The sequence below is a fragment of the Mixophyes fleayi genome, chromosome 6 (genome assembly GCF_038048845.1).
Source record: "Mixophyes fleayi isolate aMixFle1 chromosome 6, aMixFle1.hap1, whole genome shotgun sequence".
Lineage (NCBI taxonomy): Eukaryota > Metazoa > Chordata > Amphibia > Anura > Limnodynastidae > Mixophyes > Mixophyes fleayi.
The window spans coordinates 122,581,086-122,597,868 of NC_134407.1; positions in this window are offsets into that span (position 1 = coordinate 122,581,086).

Here is a 16,783-nt window from a genome sequence, read left to right on the forward strand (position 1 = left end):
GATACACAGATATGAAGTGTTAAGGATAAGGACAACAATTGTCTTTTTGTTTTGTATACATATAGGACGTTTATATTGCCATGCAGCTGGTACCATATATAATATGGAATATAATGAGCGCTGGCTTATTTTTTTCTCTGGTTTTATTCCCAGGTCAGCAATGCTGGAATTGGTCAAAAGGTGTAGAGGAGCAGGGACCAGGATTCTCTCCACAAGCAGTCCGTCCCTGATGAGTTGGTGCCTTGCTGTCTTTCCAGGGGAGAACAATAGTGGTCTAAACTGGTTAAGTAGCATCCTGATCCCAGTTAATAAAGAGCAACTCATCATTTTAATCACTTTATAGCATTTATAATGTTGAAGGGGTTGTTGGTGCTGCTAACTTCCTGTGTCTGATGAGGGGAATGGAAGCCATGAAATAGGATTCACCAATGTGTAGTCTGATGCAATGAATGAGATGAATAGGTGTAACCCAACCCACCTGTCTTATTCAAGAACACTGTGGGCATTCTTATATTCATCCCCACACTAATTGTCCATAGCCAAGGGTTACACAGAAAAGGTAATAAAAGGTAATAAAAAAATGTGACACATAATATTGTCAGCAAACAATCCATATGTACACTCCATAGTACAGACCCAAATTGATAGATGTACCCATCTTATCACAAACACCAACATATTACTCAGCGCTATACTTGAGGATTATGATACAAATTACTAGCATACAATGGTATGAAACAGAACAAAGATGACTGTCATTGTTATAAATTAACTTCTAATTATGTTATAAGATATTTATTGTTGTATCTCACTGTGGAAAGAACAGAATGGGATACTATAATAGAGTTAATTTGGCCTGTTGGATGTTGTATTGGTCTTCTGTACACCTCCCTAGGCAGTGACCCCCAGGTCAGATACAATTTATGATCCAGACCAGAAGTGAGCATAGGATAATCCTGGTGGAAAATATTTAGCTTGCATATAATCATCAATCATCCCCAAAACAAAATAAACATCAAAAGAAATGTATTATAAACTCATGTCTGAGAAAGTAGATATCAATATTTAGGATGAGTGCAACGAAGCATATCACATACATGCCAAACTGAAGTGCTAGCCCTTAGAGAGGACATATGAACAAATATTGTCCCAAATAATTAGTATGCCAGTCTTGTTTCATATGCATCTGTGGGTAATTTATGGCCACTTGATTGATATCATGTTTTTAGGATGTTCTGGCAAAAAGATTTCATTTTTAAGAAATCCCTACTAAACCTGTGTGTGTGGAAAGTGTCATAAAAGGTTGTTGTAAAACCTCATTAGCATAGACAGGTCTTTTGCTGTCTTCCAGAATTGGAGGGCTGGGCTTTAATTAACATGCTTAAAAGGTGATTAATAATTAATAACTGTCCATCACCTGGAGACCAATCTAATTGGGGTTATGGAATTCCTCCACAACAGAGAGAAGAAACAGTTTCCTTTTTTTGTATTTTCTCCTTTTATTTTAACTGTTTGCATAATATTGTATATAATCTTATCATCTTATTGTTGTACATTAGACATTTTATTTAATCATAGTCAACCTCATTTAATAAGTTTAGGTCTGTGTTTTTACCAGACTCACAGTCAGACAATTTGGCTATTGTAACTGCTACATAACTAATATAGAACATCATTTGGGCTAATGATAACTTTGAGTTATTTAACATTTAATTGTAGTGGGCAGGGCCGGATTTACCGCTAGGCAACCTAGGCACCAGATGGGGGGGGACAAGGGAGGGAAAATAAAAAAATATGAAAAAAAAAAAATTGGCCCCTCCCCAGATTTGCGGCCCCGCGGGGGGGGGGGGGGGGGGGTCGCCGCGAATCGGGGGAGGGGCTGGTGTTAGAGCTAGGGTTAGAGGCTGTAGTGGCTAAGTCCCCTTCAGCCTACGCAGCGGAGGGGCTGTTGGCAATGGTGAACGCAGCGGGGGGGCTGTTTTCAAAGTGTGTGTGTGTGAGCTCAGCGAGGGGCTTCTTGGTAATGTGTGTGAGCGCAGCAGGGGGGGCTGTTGGCAATGTGTGTGAGCGAAGCACGGGGGGCTGTTGGCAATGTGTGTGTGAGCGCAGCGGGGGGCTTGTTGGCAATGTGTGTGTGGGGACAGTGGGGGAGGGGAGTTGGCAATGTGTGTGTGAGTGCAACAGGGGGGGGCTGATGGCAATATTGTGTGTGTGTGAGGGCAGCATGGGGGGGGCTGATGGCAATGTTGTGTGTGTGTGTGTGTGAGGGCAGCTGGGTGGGCTGATGGCATTGATGTGTGTGTAAGGGCAGCAGTGGGGGGCTGATGGCAATATTGTGTGTGTGTGAGGGCAGCATGGGGGGGGGGCTGATGGCAATGTTTTGTGTGTGTGAGGGCAGCTGGGTGGGCTGATGGCATTGATGTGTGTGTAAGGGCAGCAGTGGGGGGCTGATGGCAATGTTATGTGTGTGTGTGTGAGCATAGCGGGGGGAGGACTGTTGGCAGTGTGTGTGTGAGCGCAGCGCGGGGGGCTGTTGTCAATATGTGTGTGTGTGAGCGCAGCAGGGGAACAGTTGGACAGCGGGGGGGGGGGGGGTCTGTTGGCAATCTTATGTGAGGGCAGTAGGGATGGGCTTACAGTTGATTTGGTTACACCCACATGAGGCCATTTCCAGAATTTTTTCCAGGGCCATTTTATGTTCCCAATCCGCCCCTGCTTGGGGCTAAACAACAGATTCTAGATTGGTAAATATACAATGAGAGAGGAAATGGGGGTCCTTTTCAATCCTTACACAAACAAAAAAACTATGATCCTAATTCACTGGACAGCACAGCAGGTAGAACCTGGTGGGGGTGAGTGGGTATAGTAGTGTGGTGGAAGGAACAAGGGAGAATAGCAGGGGAGCATATGTTACAAGTGGGGAGGAAATAGGTGACAATGAAGTGGAGACTTGGGATCCATGTTGAGAATGACAAGGGTGAGAGTGTAGGGGCATAACTGACAGACTGGTGGGGGATGTGTAACAAAGGAATAGTGTAATGTGCCTATGTAACTGTGTGTGAAGGTGTCGACGAAAGGGTGATGACACATGGCAGGAGGGAGAAGTGTGTGTACTTGCATTCATATGCTTGTGGGGACATTGACCTGTTTACACAACAACACTGTGAGGACCTGAGTCGTAGTAGGGACAAAAATTAAGGTCCTCACAAAGCTTCCCAAGGCTAATCAATACAGGGGACCTTGCTCCTTGCTTATATGCTCAGCATAATAATCTGGCATGTCCCTGCGAGGCACATTTCTCGGAACAAAAGTGTGCATGTGTCTAATGTGAAGGAATGAGTGTGTGTGCATCCCGCCGCCAGGGGCCAGTATACCATCCAAATGCATAGCAGGAGCAGGAAAAGGAAGTGACTGCAGCCTGCCCGCGCTTTATACACCAAGCGTGTAAAGACAGTCGAATCTGTCTACTGCTGAAGGTAAAGCGGGGACAGTAAAGCATGACAGAGCCCGAGCTGTAACATGTTTTAATTTTGGTATTAGATCTGTATTTTTTCGAAAATTTATAAAATATGCTCAAATCACATAACTTGGCTCTTTTTTGTTCCTACATTATTATTAACCTTAACACAAATTTCCAGTCATTTCGACCACATCACAGGTCACAATATTATTTTCATACACTTTTGGCCAAAGACTGCAGCCAGCTGGCTGGATGCTAAGCGACAGACCAATGACACAAACACAAGGCAGTTCATAACACATCTAGGAAACATTGCCACACTGCAGTAGCAGAAAAGAAAAGTGGTGCAAGATGGAATTGTTCTACAGTGGCAAGTCATGCACCAGTGGAAACAGTTCTTGCCAGTGATAAGAAGAAGGCCATTGAGGGGGCGTGGCTTGGATGCCATACTAAGAGGAACACATGTAGTGGAGCTCCGGCAAAACTGTCCCTTTTTCTTCCAAAATACCACTGCTAAACCCGACAAAATTGGCAGAAAAGTTGGGCTGAATGCCCTGGGCACGTGAGGGGACCCTTAGACTCCCACTAGACACTGGATGGACTGCCTAAATTGGCTGGCAGCGTGAGCGGCCTACACTGACCACCGATCCTAGGGTCAGTCTAACGGAGCCCCGCCGGGAGGTGATTCCCTCATGCTCCAGCGATCTACGGCAGACCCCGTCTGACCTCCCCCCTCGAGTGACGGCTTAGGCGCTGTGGTGGTTAGGGTGCTTCCGCACCTCTGACTGGCTGGGCAGGACTGATTGTTAGGCAATACCTGGGTCCAGGGAGGTCCGGTGACTCGTCCGTAGCCTGGAGGCTTCACATCACGGATACCACCGCGGTCTCTGGTCCGATCGGCACCTCTTCCCTCTTCACTTCCGGTTCGCGGCAGCCAGCTTCCGGTCGGTGCTCTGACTCGGGACGCGGGGGGCACTTGAGAGATAGGTGGCCTTGCGAGTGTGCTCTCCTTACTGGACGACCAGATTGCTGGCTTGCAAACTGCTAGCTCCTCATGGCAGAGGGACCCTGCCGCTGGCAACAACTGGGGCACTCGTCCATCAATTGCCATCTGTATCCCTGCCTTGATCTCCATCGCGGGTCACCCTCGGCAGCTGCACAAAATATTGCAGGTCAGTACAACAGCCCTCACCTGTCATAGCATCTGTGACCCAGCATCAACTTTGGCACCCTCTCTGGGACACCCGTTTCTCCCAGTTGTCCCAGAGTGCCACCTCCAGTGCACGTTGTCTGCCAAGCAGTTGAGTGCTCTGGGGTACTTGTTCACTGCAACCGCAGGTGTCTAGAGCTATTATAGCCCCAGTCTGCCGCAGCTTACAAAAGGAAGAAAGGCTCCAGTAGTTAAGAGGTTAATCACAATCAAAAGCAGCATTCTGTTATCCTTTCCACCTAAGATTTGCTGCCCTCTGCTGGTCCCTCTGAAAACTACAGCTGAAACTACTATCTAACTCCAGTTGCCCAGTGTGACCTCTTATAATTTGCCTGACATTTCCGATCACTTAGAGCCTCTCTCCCCGTGCTCTCAGCACTTCCTAGTGGCAGCGGAAAGTAGGCAAACAGCTTCTCAGCCTACTGCTAGCTTGAAGGCCGCAACAAAGTTTATAAAATTTGCAATCTACAATTAAAAAGCCAGTCTCTGCTGCCACCTAGTGGTGAATTTCAAAGAGTGCAAACACTTTTGTCATCATATATTATAAAGTTCTCTGCCAGCTCCACTGCTCTAAACTTATTACAGGACACTCTAGGCGGACTTGTATGTGAGCACCCCGAGACTTATCTGGCTACACAAAGCCTGGAACATCATATCCGCCGGGGCGAAACAGCACGCGTGGTCATAGACCATGTATCAAAAGACAGGGCCCTGTCTACCCACAAAGAACTTTAACATTGTGCTGAGAATCGGCTAGATGGCGGAATAGTCCACCCACTGGGGGGAGGCGACATGTGACAAAGCTGATCATTGTTTTAAAGCAAGGCTATATACAACCTCTGTACTTATATTCTATACTGGGAGATTTCGGGGTGTTCCTCTAATGGGCAAAGATAAGAAGAATCAGTCCAAGCGGAAACCTACGGAAACACCTAGGCGTCAGGATCTACGGCAATACCTTCATTCTGCAACTACTCTTTCAGAACAAGATAATAGCCCGCCGTCTTCACCAGAAGTAGCTAAGGCTGCAGAAATGGCCAACTCAACTGAATCCGCCTCCACTGATTGCTCGATGAGTACAAATCAAGACATCAGGGCGATTTTGCAATTAGTGAAATCCTTACCTACAAAGGCGGAGCTCCCCTCTAAGAAAGACTTTGAACAACTGGAGTCCAGACTTAAGGAGACAGTTAAGAAGGAGGTAGCCACTCTACAAGCGGATCTGGCCCGACTGTCGTCTAAATTAGAGGATTTCAGAGAAGAATATGCTGCACGTCATGATTCTCTTAGCGACACAGTAGCTCAACAAGCTCAAGAGTTACAACTGATCAACAGCAGAGTTGATGATCTCGACAATAGAGGCCGTAGGAACAACCTGCGAATTCAGGGCATCCCTGAGGACATACCCACTCAAGACCTAATTGCCTTTTCTCACTAAGGTCTTCAATGAGATTTTAGAACAAGACCCTACCACCAGTATTCAATTTGACAGAGCCCATAGGGCCCTCAGACCACGAGGGTCTCCGTCTGATCGCCCAAGAGACGTGATCTGCCGCCTGCATTACTATGTACAGAAAGAAGCAATTCTCCAGAAATCTAGGAAACTGGATGCTATTGACTACGACGGCAATAGACTTCAGATCTTCCAAGACCTCTTGTGGCAAACCTTGAAGTTACGCTGGATGTTTAAGCCTTTGACAGACATATTGCGTTCTAAGAACATTAAATACCGCTGGGGGTTTCCTCTTAGCTTGCAAGTGTCTAACAACGGAAGGATGGAGATCTTGAGAACACCCCAAGACATTAAACCATTCTGCTCGCACTTGAGCCTACAGGAGGTGGCACTTCCGGACTGGCATCAGCATTCCGTCCGACTGAATCCAACTAGCAGTGAAACCTGGCAAACAGTTGGAAGCCCCAGAAATGCGATGAGGAGACGCCGAGACCCACCGGAAACCTTGGATCCCTAATCTTACTCCTGCTTTAGGTCTTCTTACAAATTTCTACACTATGCGACTGAGAACTCTTGGTGACCTTTGGACTGTCTCATTCCATTTGGACGTTCTCTACAGAGGGGTTCATTCCCGTCCCTGTATCCCTCTCTTCTGGCTAGGCTAGAGAGATTGAATATCTAAACCAAGTATCAAGTCAACAATAGCCTTATATGCTGATTGATTTTTGTAGTCACTCAAGCCCTTTATTGTCAGAATATAAATCCTAATGTGACACCACATCAAGCGGATATGATAGTTCAGTGTTCCTGTTGGTGACCCAGATCTCTCTGGTTTACACCCGCTGGAGGTCTTACGACTAACCATGAGACTTGCTAAGTTGTTATTGCCATTACTACTTCTACTGGTCTTGCTGTTTAGGCCATTGCAATTTTCTGATATACTGATAAGATGATTCTGTTAGTCACTGTCGTTAACCCCCCCTTTATCCCTCACCGCTGGAAGAAAGATGGTGGTGGCTCCTCCACACCCGTCTCCCTGGAGCGGTTTGATGGTATACTATCTGTTGTGTTTTTCTTTGTTTGTTGGTGTCTGTTAGTGTTGTGTTTTCCCTCATGTGGCTTTCCTACCCTCCCCTTCCCACTAGTTTCAACTCATATAATGTTTTACTTATTTGCAAAGTTCAAGGTCATCTATTGCTTACAAATGCCAACCCAACTGCTCAGCTATGAGAGTGACAGAAGTGTGTTTCTGAGATACTTAGATCCACCATGACAGATAAATTTAAATTAGTTTCAATTAATGCCAAGGGTCTTAACCTCCCTGAAATAAGATCACGAGCATTGAGAGAAATGAGACACCTGGGAGCAGATGTTTTTGTTTTTTTCAAGAAACCCATTTTAAGCAGGGATCTGCTCCACGACTCTCAAATGGCTTCTACGCTTCCTCATATTTTTGTAATAATAGAGAGGGCAAGACGCTGGGAGTTGCTACTCTGTTCTCTAAGAGATTACCTTTCTCAGACTTTCAGAAAATTTGTCTCGCAGAAGGAAGAGCACTTCTGATAAAATGTCGGTTATTTAATGTAACATATACTTTTGTGAACTTATATCTGCCTAACCAAGGTCAACCACTGTTTATTTCACAGGTCTTAGATAAAGTCGCAGAATATGCTGAGGGAATTCTGATTGTGGGAGGCGATCTCAATTGGACCCTTCAACCAGAAATTGATACCTCCAATGGCCGGACGGGGGTGCGCAGATCGCAACATTGTAAGGTTAGATGTACACTTCATGAACACCAACTGGTCGACACATGACGCCTGCAACACCCAGGGGAGAGGGACTATTCCTTTTTCTCTCACCCCCATGAGGTATACTCACGGATTGACTATCTGCTCCTTTCACAACGGTTCCTCCCTAACCTCCTAACAACATCTATTGGTCAAATAACTTGGTCAGATCACGCCCCCATTTCATTGACTTTCCAACTCTCTCATTTAAAGACTAAAAAATGCACTTGGCGCCTAAACGACCTTCTCCTCCAAAATACATATTGTAGGGACCAACTGACTGCGGCATTAGATGATTATATTTCTGACAATGTTACTCCAGACGTCTCGAGAATTACTATCTGGGAGGCGCATAAATGCGTTATCAGAGGGAAACTTATTGAGTTAGGCTCCCGTATGAAGAAAGAAAACATTGCGTATCGAGATCACTTACTTCAGCAGATTAGGGAACTTGAGACGACACATAAATCCAATATGTCTAGGGACCTGTTGAACAAGCTGACGGAGACGATGGCGGCACTTAACAAATTACTTTATGATAAAGTTAAGCTTGACTTCCAGAGGTGCCGCCATTGCTTCTTTCGGTGGGGAAACAGGCCGGGAACTATGTTGGCTAGGGCTCTGCGTAAACAACGAGCTAAGGCTTACATTGCCATGATTAAAGACAGTAATGATCGTGAGTGCAAATTAACTGCTGACATAGCTGATGCATTCCACACATACTACACCAAATTATATAATCTTGAAACTCAAGAACTTGACTCTATAGGTGCTACACGCTCAGCTCAGATTGCGGCATATTTAAAAGAGATCAGTTTTCCCACTCTCTCAAGATCAGATAGGGATAAACTAGAACAACCTTTCACTGAAGGGGAGTTGTGGGAGGCAATTAAATCAACACATTCGGGTAAAAGTCCGGGCCCTGATGGCTTTTCCATTGCATACTATAAGACCTTTAAGGATAAGTTGATACCCCTGATTGTGCCGGCCTTTAATGCGATCTCCAACGACTTCGCTTTCTCCCCACAGAGTTTGGAAGCCCATATAACGGTGATACCCAAAGAAGGAAAGGACCCCTCTCAATGTGCAAGCTATAGGCCTATTTCCTTGCTGAACGTGGATGTTAAATTGTACGCGAAACTTATCGCAAATAGATTAAAATACCTACTTCCAGACCTGATTCACTCAGATCAGGTGGGCTTTGTCCCGGATTGTGAGGCACGGGACAACACCACCAAGGTGATAGATTTGATTCATACAGCTTCATGCTCAACAACGGCTTCAATGCTCTTGTCTACAGATGCAGAAAAGGCCTTTGACCGTGTGAAATGGCCGTTTATGAGAGGGCTCCTGGAGCATCTTGGATTAGGCCCGTTGGGACTTCATAGAATCTTAGCACTTTATCGACAACCCAGGGCTAGAATTAAAATTAATGACGATCTGTGATGATAAATAATGGCACTAGGCAGGGGTGTCCGCTATCTCCACTCATATTTGTGTTGTGCATGGAGGCGTTGGCAAGGGCAATCAGGGCCAATCCGAATATATCTGGTGTCCAGGTGGGTGAGAGAGAACATAAACTCGCTTTATTTGCGGACGACCTTTTGGCCGTTATTACCAACCCGGTTGTTTCCTTACCCAACTTGGTTAAAGAATTTCGAAGGTTTGGTTTACTATCTAACTTTAAAATCAACTATGGCAAGTCAGTGGCTTTGAACATTAACAACCCGGCCCCTGTGGTGGAGGGTTGAAAATGTGCCTTCCCTTTTATTTGGCATCCCACCCAATTGAAATATTTAGACGTGGAACCTTCTAGCGATCTCTCGCGCCTATACGACCTCAACTTTAAACCACTTCTGGGGAATCTCCGGGCTGACTTGAGAGAGTGGCAGAGCAAGAATTTCACATGGATAGGTAGGGTTAACATTATAAAAACGAATGTCCTGCCTCGACTTCACTACCTCATACAGACGTTACCTATTTTAATTCCCGACTTCTGGTTTCAAGGCATCCAGCGTCTGGTGCGGGATTTTGTGTGGAGTAGGAGGCGCCCAATATTCAAGCACGAAACTTTATTCAGACGAAGACACTTGGGGGGTCTCCAGCTTCCCCACGTACCCTCGTACTATGATGCTGCAATCTTAACCAGAATGATGGAGATGTCGGTTCAGGAGGGAAGGAAACAATGGGTAGAGATCGAATTATCATATCTCGACTCTTCTAGTACTACATTAATTTGGCTAGCCAAATTACCCAAGATCTCACACCCTACCTTAGGGCCCACTCTCGTTAAATGGTCTAAGTTAAGAACTTACTCACATTTCATCTTTAATATCCCCACTAACGCCATTGTTCAATAACCCTAAGTTCCCCCCCGGAACTACTCCATTAGCGTTTAACCTGTGGTTGCGGGCAGGAATCCATTGTGTCGGCCAGTTGGTGGGAGCTACTGGGGTCCTCTCATTTGCAGAGATTCAATCTAAGTGAAAACTACCGAATATAGAGATCTGGCGATATCTTCAGCTTAAACTTCTTCTCTCTTTTAGTCTCCCAAAACAGGATATTAATAGGATTTTGACAGTTTTTGAGTCCCTTTGTAGCAGACCTCATCACATCCCACACTCTTTATCGATTATCTACAAACTCTTAATCGAGTTTCTCTTTAGATCTCCCCCGAAATTTCTCTTGGAGTGGGAAAAGGATCTGGGAATAGAATTACGAGAGACTGATTGGTCGAAAATCTTCCAAGCAATCCATGCTTGCTCACCTAACGTCTCAATATTAGAGACCCACTTTAAGGTTCTTACCAGGTGGTATAGATGCCCGGAACATCTTGCAAAAATATTTTGCGGACTGTCTAGTGCCTGCTGGAGGTGTAATTTAGGATCAGGTTCTTTAATACATATCTGGTGGGACTGTCCCATATTACAAACCTTTTGGTCGCAGGTTATAGGCATCACACGGAAGTTGCTTGGCCAGGCTATTCCCGACACCCCGGTGTATTGGCTCCTCAATAAAGTAGATATGCCTATTTCTTGCTTTAAAAAATCTCTGTTAAAATTTGTGATATCAGCCGCCAAGGCAGTCATACCTGTGAGATGGAAAACAACCACGCCACCAAATATTCGGGACTGGATTAGGAGATTAGAATATTACAGGTCCATGGATGAATTATATTTGTCAGATATGGACTCTTTTGTAACATATTATACTATATGGGGACCTTGGTTAAATTTTATGGATTCGCCAGAGTTTGCGGCCTTGGGTACACCCACCTGAACCATGTATCTTTAGGCACAGGGGTGTATCAGCCGCATGTGATTGTTGGTTAGGCTATGTTTTATACCTCCTCTGTGTATGCTGTAGACCTTTTACTATGAGGACTTGCATCATGCCATCCCCCATTCTTTCCTTATGTTTCTTTTGTTTACCCCCCCCCCCTGTCTGTCTTTGTGTTCTATGCGTCAGGTTAGCTATACCCACCTTTCGTGGATGGGAGTATATACTCTCTTTGACACATTTAATCTTCTTTGGCTTAGTGTTATGATGTTATAATTTCTTTATCACTCGCCATCCAAAACGAATACTGTTGAAAATACCTATGTATAACCTGTGTTTGTTGTTAAACCTCAATAAAAACTTATTTAAAAAAAAAAAAGAAGAAGGCCATTGTAATGCCTGGGAATAAGACCAAAAAATCCACCTCTTAGGTGTGGAATTATTTTTACCCAAATCCTGACAACAGTTGGCTAGCCATTTGTAGTGTTTGTAAAGCCACAGTCAGTAGAGGTAGGGACCTTAACCATCTAAGAACCTCATCCATGTTACGCCATTTTTAAGCGAGTTCATGGCAAGCTAAAAAGATAACAAGCAGTCCAGCATCAGATAGCTCCTTTCTCTCAGCTAGATCCCAGCACCTGAAATCTACACCGCCAACACGTTCATCATCAATATCCTCACTAGTGATCAGAGTGATCACTGCATCCAAGTTACTAAAGCTAAATAACTCCTCTCCTATGCAGGATTCCTCAGAAGAATCCTTGAGCATTAGGCCCACTACTGCTGCTCCTGCTGCTGGGGGTGGATCTTGCAAGAATGACAGCTGCCACCCAGTGGCACAGCGACTGGGTGACAGCATCACAGGTGCCATGCCGACTATGCTAGTACTAGATCTGTGTTCAACCATTAATGCAACAGGTTTTAGAAAGTTAACTGAGGTCCCTTGTCCCTGTTACCAAATTCTATCTCGACACCATTTTACTAGACAAGCAATTCCTCATCTGTACCAGGTTACAAAAAAGAAAATAATTGTGCTACAAAATGCCATTTTACCCACTGTACACTTAACCGCAGTTATGTGGACAAGCGGAACCTGGAAAACTAAAGATTATATGACTTTTACAGCCCACTAGGTTGGTGAATATCCTTCAGCAGCAGGAACAGCAGCAGCATCTAACAAACAACTCCAGATCTTTCAGACACAGGCTACTCTGTGTATCACCTGCTTCATTATAAGGCATACTGCTGACAAACTTTAAAAAACTAAGGGATGTACAGAGCTTTTTAAAAAATGACAGTGACGAGAATACTTTCCACGTTGTGCAAGGTTCTGAAACCACTCAAAGTAGTCACCTGTGAAGTGAGTTCAGACACTGCTATCTTGAGTCAAGTGATTCCCCTAATTAGACTTTTGGAAAAGCAGCTAGAGAAATTGAAGGAGGAGATGAAATTAGTCAATTCTACTAACTATGTCAAACTTGTAGATCAAGTGGTACATGACATAATGACGTCTCCTTCTTCAGTTTCTCTGGCAACTGCTGTTAGGAAAAATCTTAGTTTTCCCAAGACACCCAGTTGTGATGCAGATGAGTCATCACAACATTTTGACATCTGGTCTGGTCTAAAAGAACTGCCCAAAAATTGTGACAGCTCTGCCATAAAATAAACTACAAATTCCACAAGGAAGGTCATTACCAGCAATTACATCAAAGTACAGAGACTTCTGTAATGGTGGATCAGTTTGTGCATCATCCTCACACAATATTAATTCATCCCCACAAGGGGGAATGCCTCTAGAGGAAATCTCGCTCCCTGACTGATTTCCCTTCACTTTAAGTTTATCCTCTCCTCCTACAGTTCCACCCTCTCCCTTGCCAAACAATGCTTCTTTAAGTCCCTAATTTCTTATCAGTCCTCCAATCCCTGCCACCTCTTGCTATGTCTAACTATCTCCTCTCCCCCCCCCCATCCCGCTCTCCCTCTCTGCCACTGACTTTGTCTCCTTTTTCTCCTATAACGTTGAGGCTCAGTCTGGACATCTCCTCCTCATCTCACACTCCAGCCACCATCATCGTTCCACCTTCTTTCAACAACCAACTCTGGTGCTCCTTCCGCCCCAAATCGGGTGATGCAGTCCACTTTCTCATTCTTTCTTCTCCCCATCTACCTACCAACTGGATCCCATCCCTTCTCACCTCCTTCGATCCCTCTCCCCCACAGTCTGCTCCTTGCACTGTTCTTTAATATGTCACTCTCCACTGGCATTGTCCCTTCCTCCTTCAAACATGCCCTTATCTCCACCGTTCTTAAGAAAACCAACCTTGACCCCTTACTCTCTCGCCCAATATCACTTTTCCTCCAAAATACTCAAGCGGATTGTCTGCAAGCGCCTTTGTAGTCACCTCTCAGGCTAACTCCCTCCACAAACCCCTCAATCTGGATTCCACCACCTCCACTCCATTGAAACCACCCTGACCAAAGTTACTAATGATCTCCTCTCTGCCAAATCCAGAGGTCACTTCTCACTGCTCATTCTCTTGGACCTCTCTGCAGCCTTTAACACCATGGCTTATCCCCTCATTCTGCAGACCCTTCTTTCTCTTGGCCTCACTGGCACTGTCCTCACATGGTTCACCTTTTACTTTGCCAACTGATTCTTCTCTATTTCCAGTTCTGACTCATCCTCACCACCCTCCGTGTTGGAGTCCCTCAGCGCTCTGTTCTCGGCCCTCTTCTCTTCTCTATGTACACTACCTCCCTGGGCGATCTCATCTCTTCCTTTGTCATGCCGATGACATTCAAATCTATATCTCTACCACCGCCCCCGCCCCCTCCTTTCTCATGTTTCTGATTGCCTTTCCACCATCTCCTCCTGGTTGTCTTCACGTTTTCTCAAAATCAACATTGCTAAAATTGAACTCATTGTTTTCCTTCCATCTAAATCTTCACCCCACCGTGACCTTTCCATCACTGTTAATAACACCACCATCTCTCTTGTTCCCCAACTCCGCTGCCTGGGTGTCTCCTTCGACTCCTCCCTCTCTTTTGCCCTCCACATTCAATCTCCTGCCCAATCTTGTCGCTCCCAAGTACGGAATATTGTCCGCATCCGGCCCTTCTGTCACGATCTGCCTACAGCTTATGCATTACATGCTGCTTTGCATGGCAGCTCCTGCCTTTTTGTCTTTATCATTGTATTTGTATTGGCAGTACCTCCATTCACCAGAGGTGCTGCTATTGTGCCTTATTGTGTGCATTAGGGGTTAACCTTTATGTTCCAATTATCCCATGCACCTGGGTGTGGTTTTCCCTTTATATACCCTGTCACTCCCAGCACACATGGCTGGTTATTGTTGTCATATCCTGTGTTACCTGTGGATTTTTCCTCCTGCCTTGCTCCTCTGGTTCATGCTGCCTGGAATCTGTTCATACCCCTGCTTCCCTGCATTAGCTGTGTACCTGCTTGTTTCTGGACATTTATATTATTTCCTGCATCAGCCTGCACCTGGTAATTACCACTACTCCTGACTACCTGTTTTTTATACGTGTCTGCAAATAAACACAGAGTGTTTTCACCATATTCGTGACTCCTAGCTGTACTTCTGTTTGTAACCGTGACAGTATAACCAGCTCACAAAACAGCTTTGGAGTCAGGTGAAAGTTTTGTTTTATTTCTGGGACCCTTTTCTGCAATCAAGTTTTCATTTGTGTTTTGCAACATGTCTGTTTCACCAGTCTTGGAATGGCCACTGCTACAAACTTTACAGATGGACATTATATTGCTACGTTCCCAGCTGGCTAAATTTTCCACTTTGCTTTTGGACCCGCTCAGGAGACTGTCAGATTCTGTCTCTCCTAATTCAGAAGCTGCTGATCTGTCTAAATCCACCTTCTCTGCTGATGAACCTGTGCAAACAGCACCTCTTAAAAGTACTTCTACAAATTTGCTGTTTTCTATGAAGTATGGGGTAACAAATTCCCAGTACACAGGTAGTCCACGCCCCATCTGACCGAAGAGGAACGGCGGCGCAGGATAACATACAAGTTGTGTCTCTACTATGCCAGCAATGCACATTTCTTGCAGGACTGTCCTGTCCGTAGACCACGTCAGCTTACTGAACCATCTCCTGTTGTTTCCTCTCTGCATTCCAAATCTGTTTATGCTCCAGCATTCCTGTTCTCTGCGAAGAGACCCAATCTGCCAGCTCCAGCCGCCTGTCCTGAGGCGCCAGCTCCAGCCGCCTGTCCTGAGGCGCCAGCTCCAGCCGCCTGTCCTGAGGCGCCAGCTCCCTCTGTCTCCTGTGCCGAGGTGCCAGCCTCTGTCTCCTGTGCCGAGGTGCCAGCCTCTGTCTCCTGTGCCGAGGTGCCAGCCTCTGTCTCCTGTGCCGAGGTGCCAGCCTCTGTCTCCTGTGCCGAGGTGCCAGCCTCTGTCTCCTGTGCCGAGGTGCCAGCCTCTGTCTCCTGTGCCGAGGTGCCAGCCTCTGTCTCCTGTGCCGAGGTGCCAGCCTCTGTCTCCTGTGCCGAGGTGCCAGCCTCTGTCTCCTGTGCCGAGGTGCCAGCCTCTGCCTCCAGAACTGAAGTCACATCATCTGCCTCCAGCTCTGAGGTCACATCATCTGCCTCCAGCTCGGAGCCTGCTGCCTCAGTGTCCGGTCCCGAGTCTCCTGCCTCTGTCTGCGGTCCCGAGTCTTCAGCCGCTGTCTGCGGTCCCGAGTCTTCAGCCGCTGTCTGCGGTCCCGAGTCTTCAGCCGCTGTCTGCGGTCCCGAGTCTTCAGCCGCTGTCTGCGGTCCCGAGTCTTCAGCCGCTGTCTGCGGTCCCGAGTCTTCAGCCGCTGTCTGCGGTCCCGAGTCTTCAGCCGCTGTCTGCGGTCCCGAGTCTTCAGCCGCTGTCTGCGGTCCCGAGTCTTCAGCCATGGTCTCCGGCCCCGAGTCTTCAGCCGCTGTCTCCGGCCCCGAGTCTTCAGCCGCTGTCTCCGGCCCCGAGTCTTCAGCCGCTGTCTCCGGCCCCGAGTCTTCAGCCGCTGTCTCCGGCCCCGAGTCTTCAGCCGCTGTCTCCGGCCCCGAGTCTTCAGCCGCTGTCTCCGGCCCCGAGTCTTCAGCCGCTGTCTCCGGCCCCGAGTCTTCAGCCGCTGTCTCCGGCCCCGAGTCTTCAGCCGCTGTCTCCGGCCCCGAGTCTTCAGCCGCTGTCTCCGGCCCCGAGTCTTCAGCCGCTGTCTCCGGCTCCGAGTCTTCAGCCGCTGTCTCCGGTTCCGAGTCTTCAGCCGCTGTCTCTGTTCCTGAGCTTCAGCCTGCTCCAGAGGGGGGCGCTGCCCTTAAAGACTCTTCCAGAGGGGGCGCTGCCCTTACAGTCTGCTCCAATGGGGGCGCTGCCCTTAAAGCCTTCTCCAGAGGGGGCGCTGCCCTTACAGTCTGCTCCAATGGGGGCGCTGCCCTTAAAGACTCTTCCAGAGGGGGCGCTGCCCTTAAAGACTCTTCCAGAGGGGGCGCTGCCCTTACAGTCTTCTCCAGAGGGGCGCTGCCCTTACAGTCTTCTCCAGAGGGACGCTGCCCTTACAGTCTGCTCCAATGGGGGCGCTGCCCTTAAAGCCTTC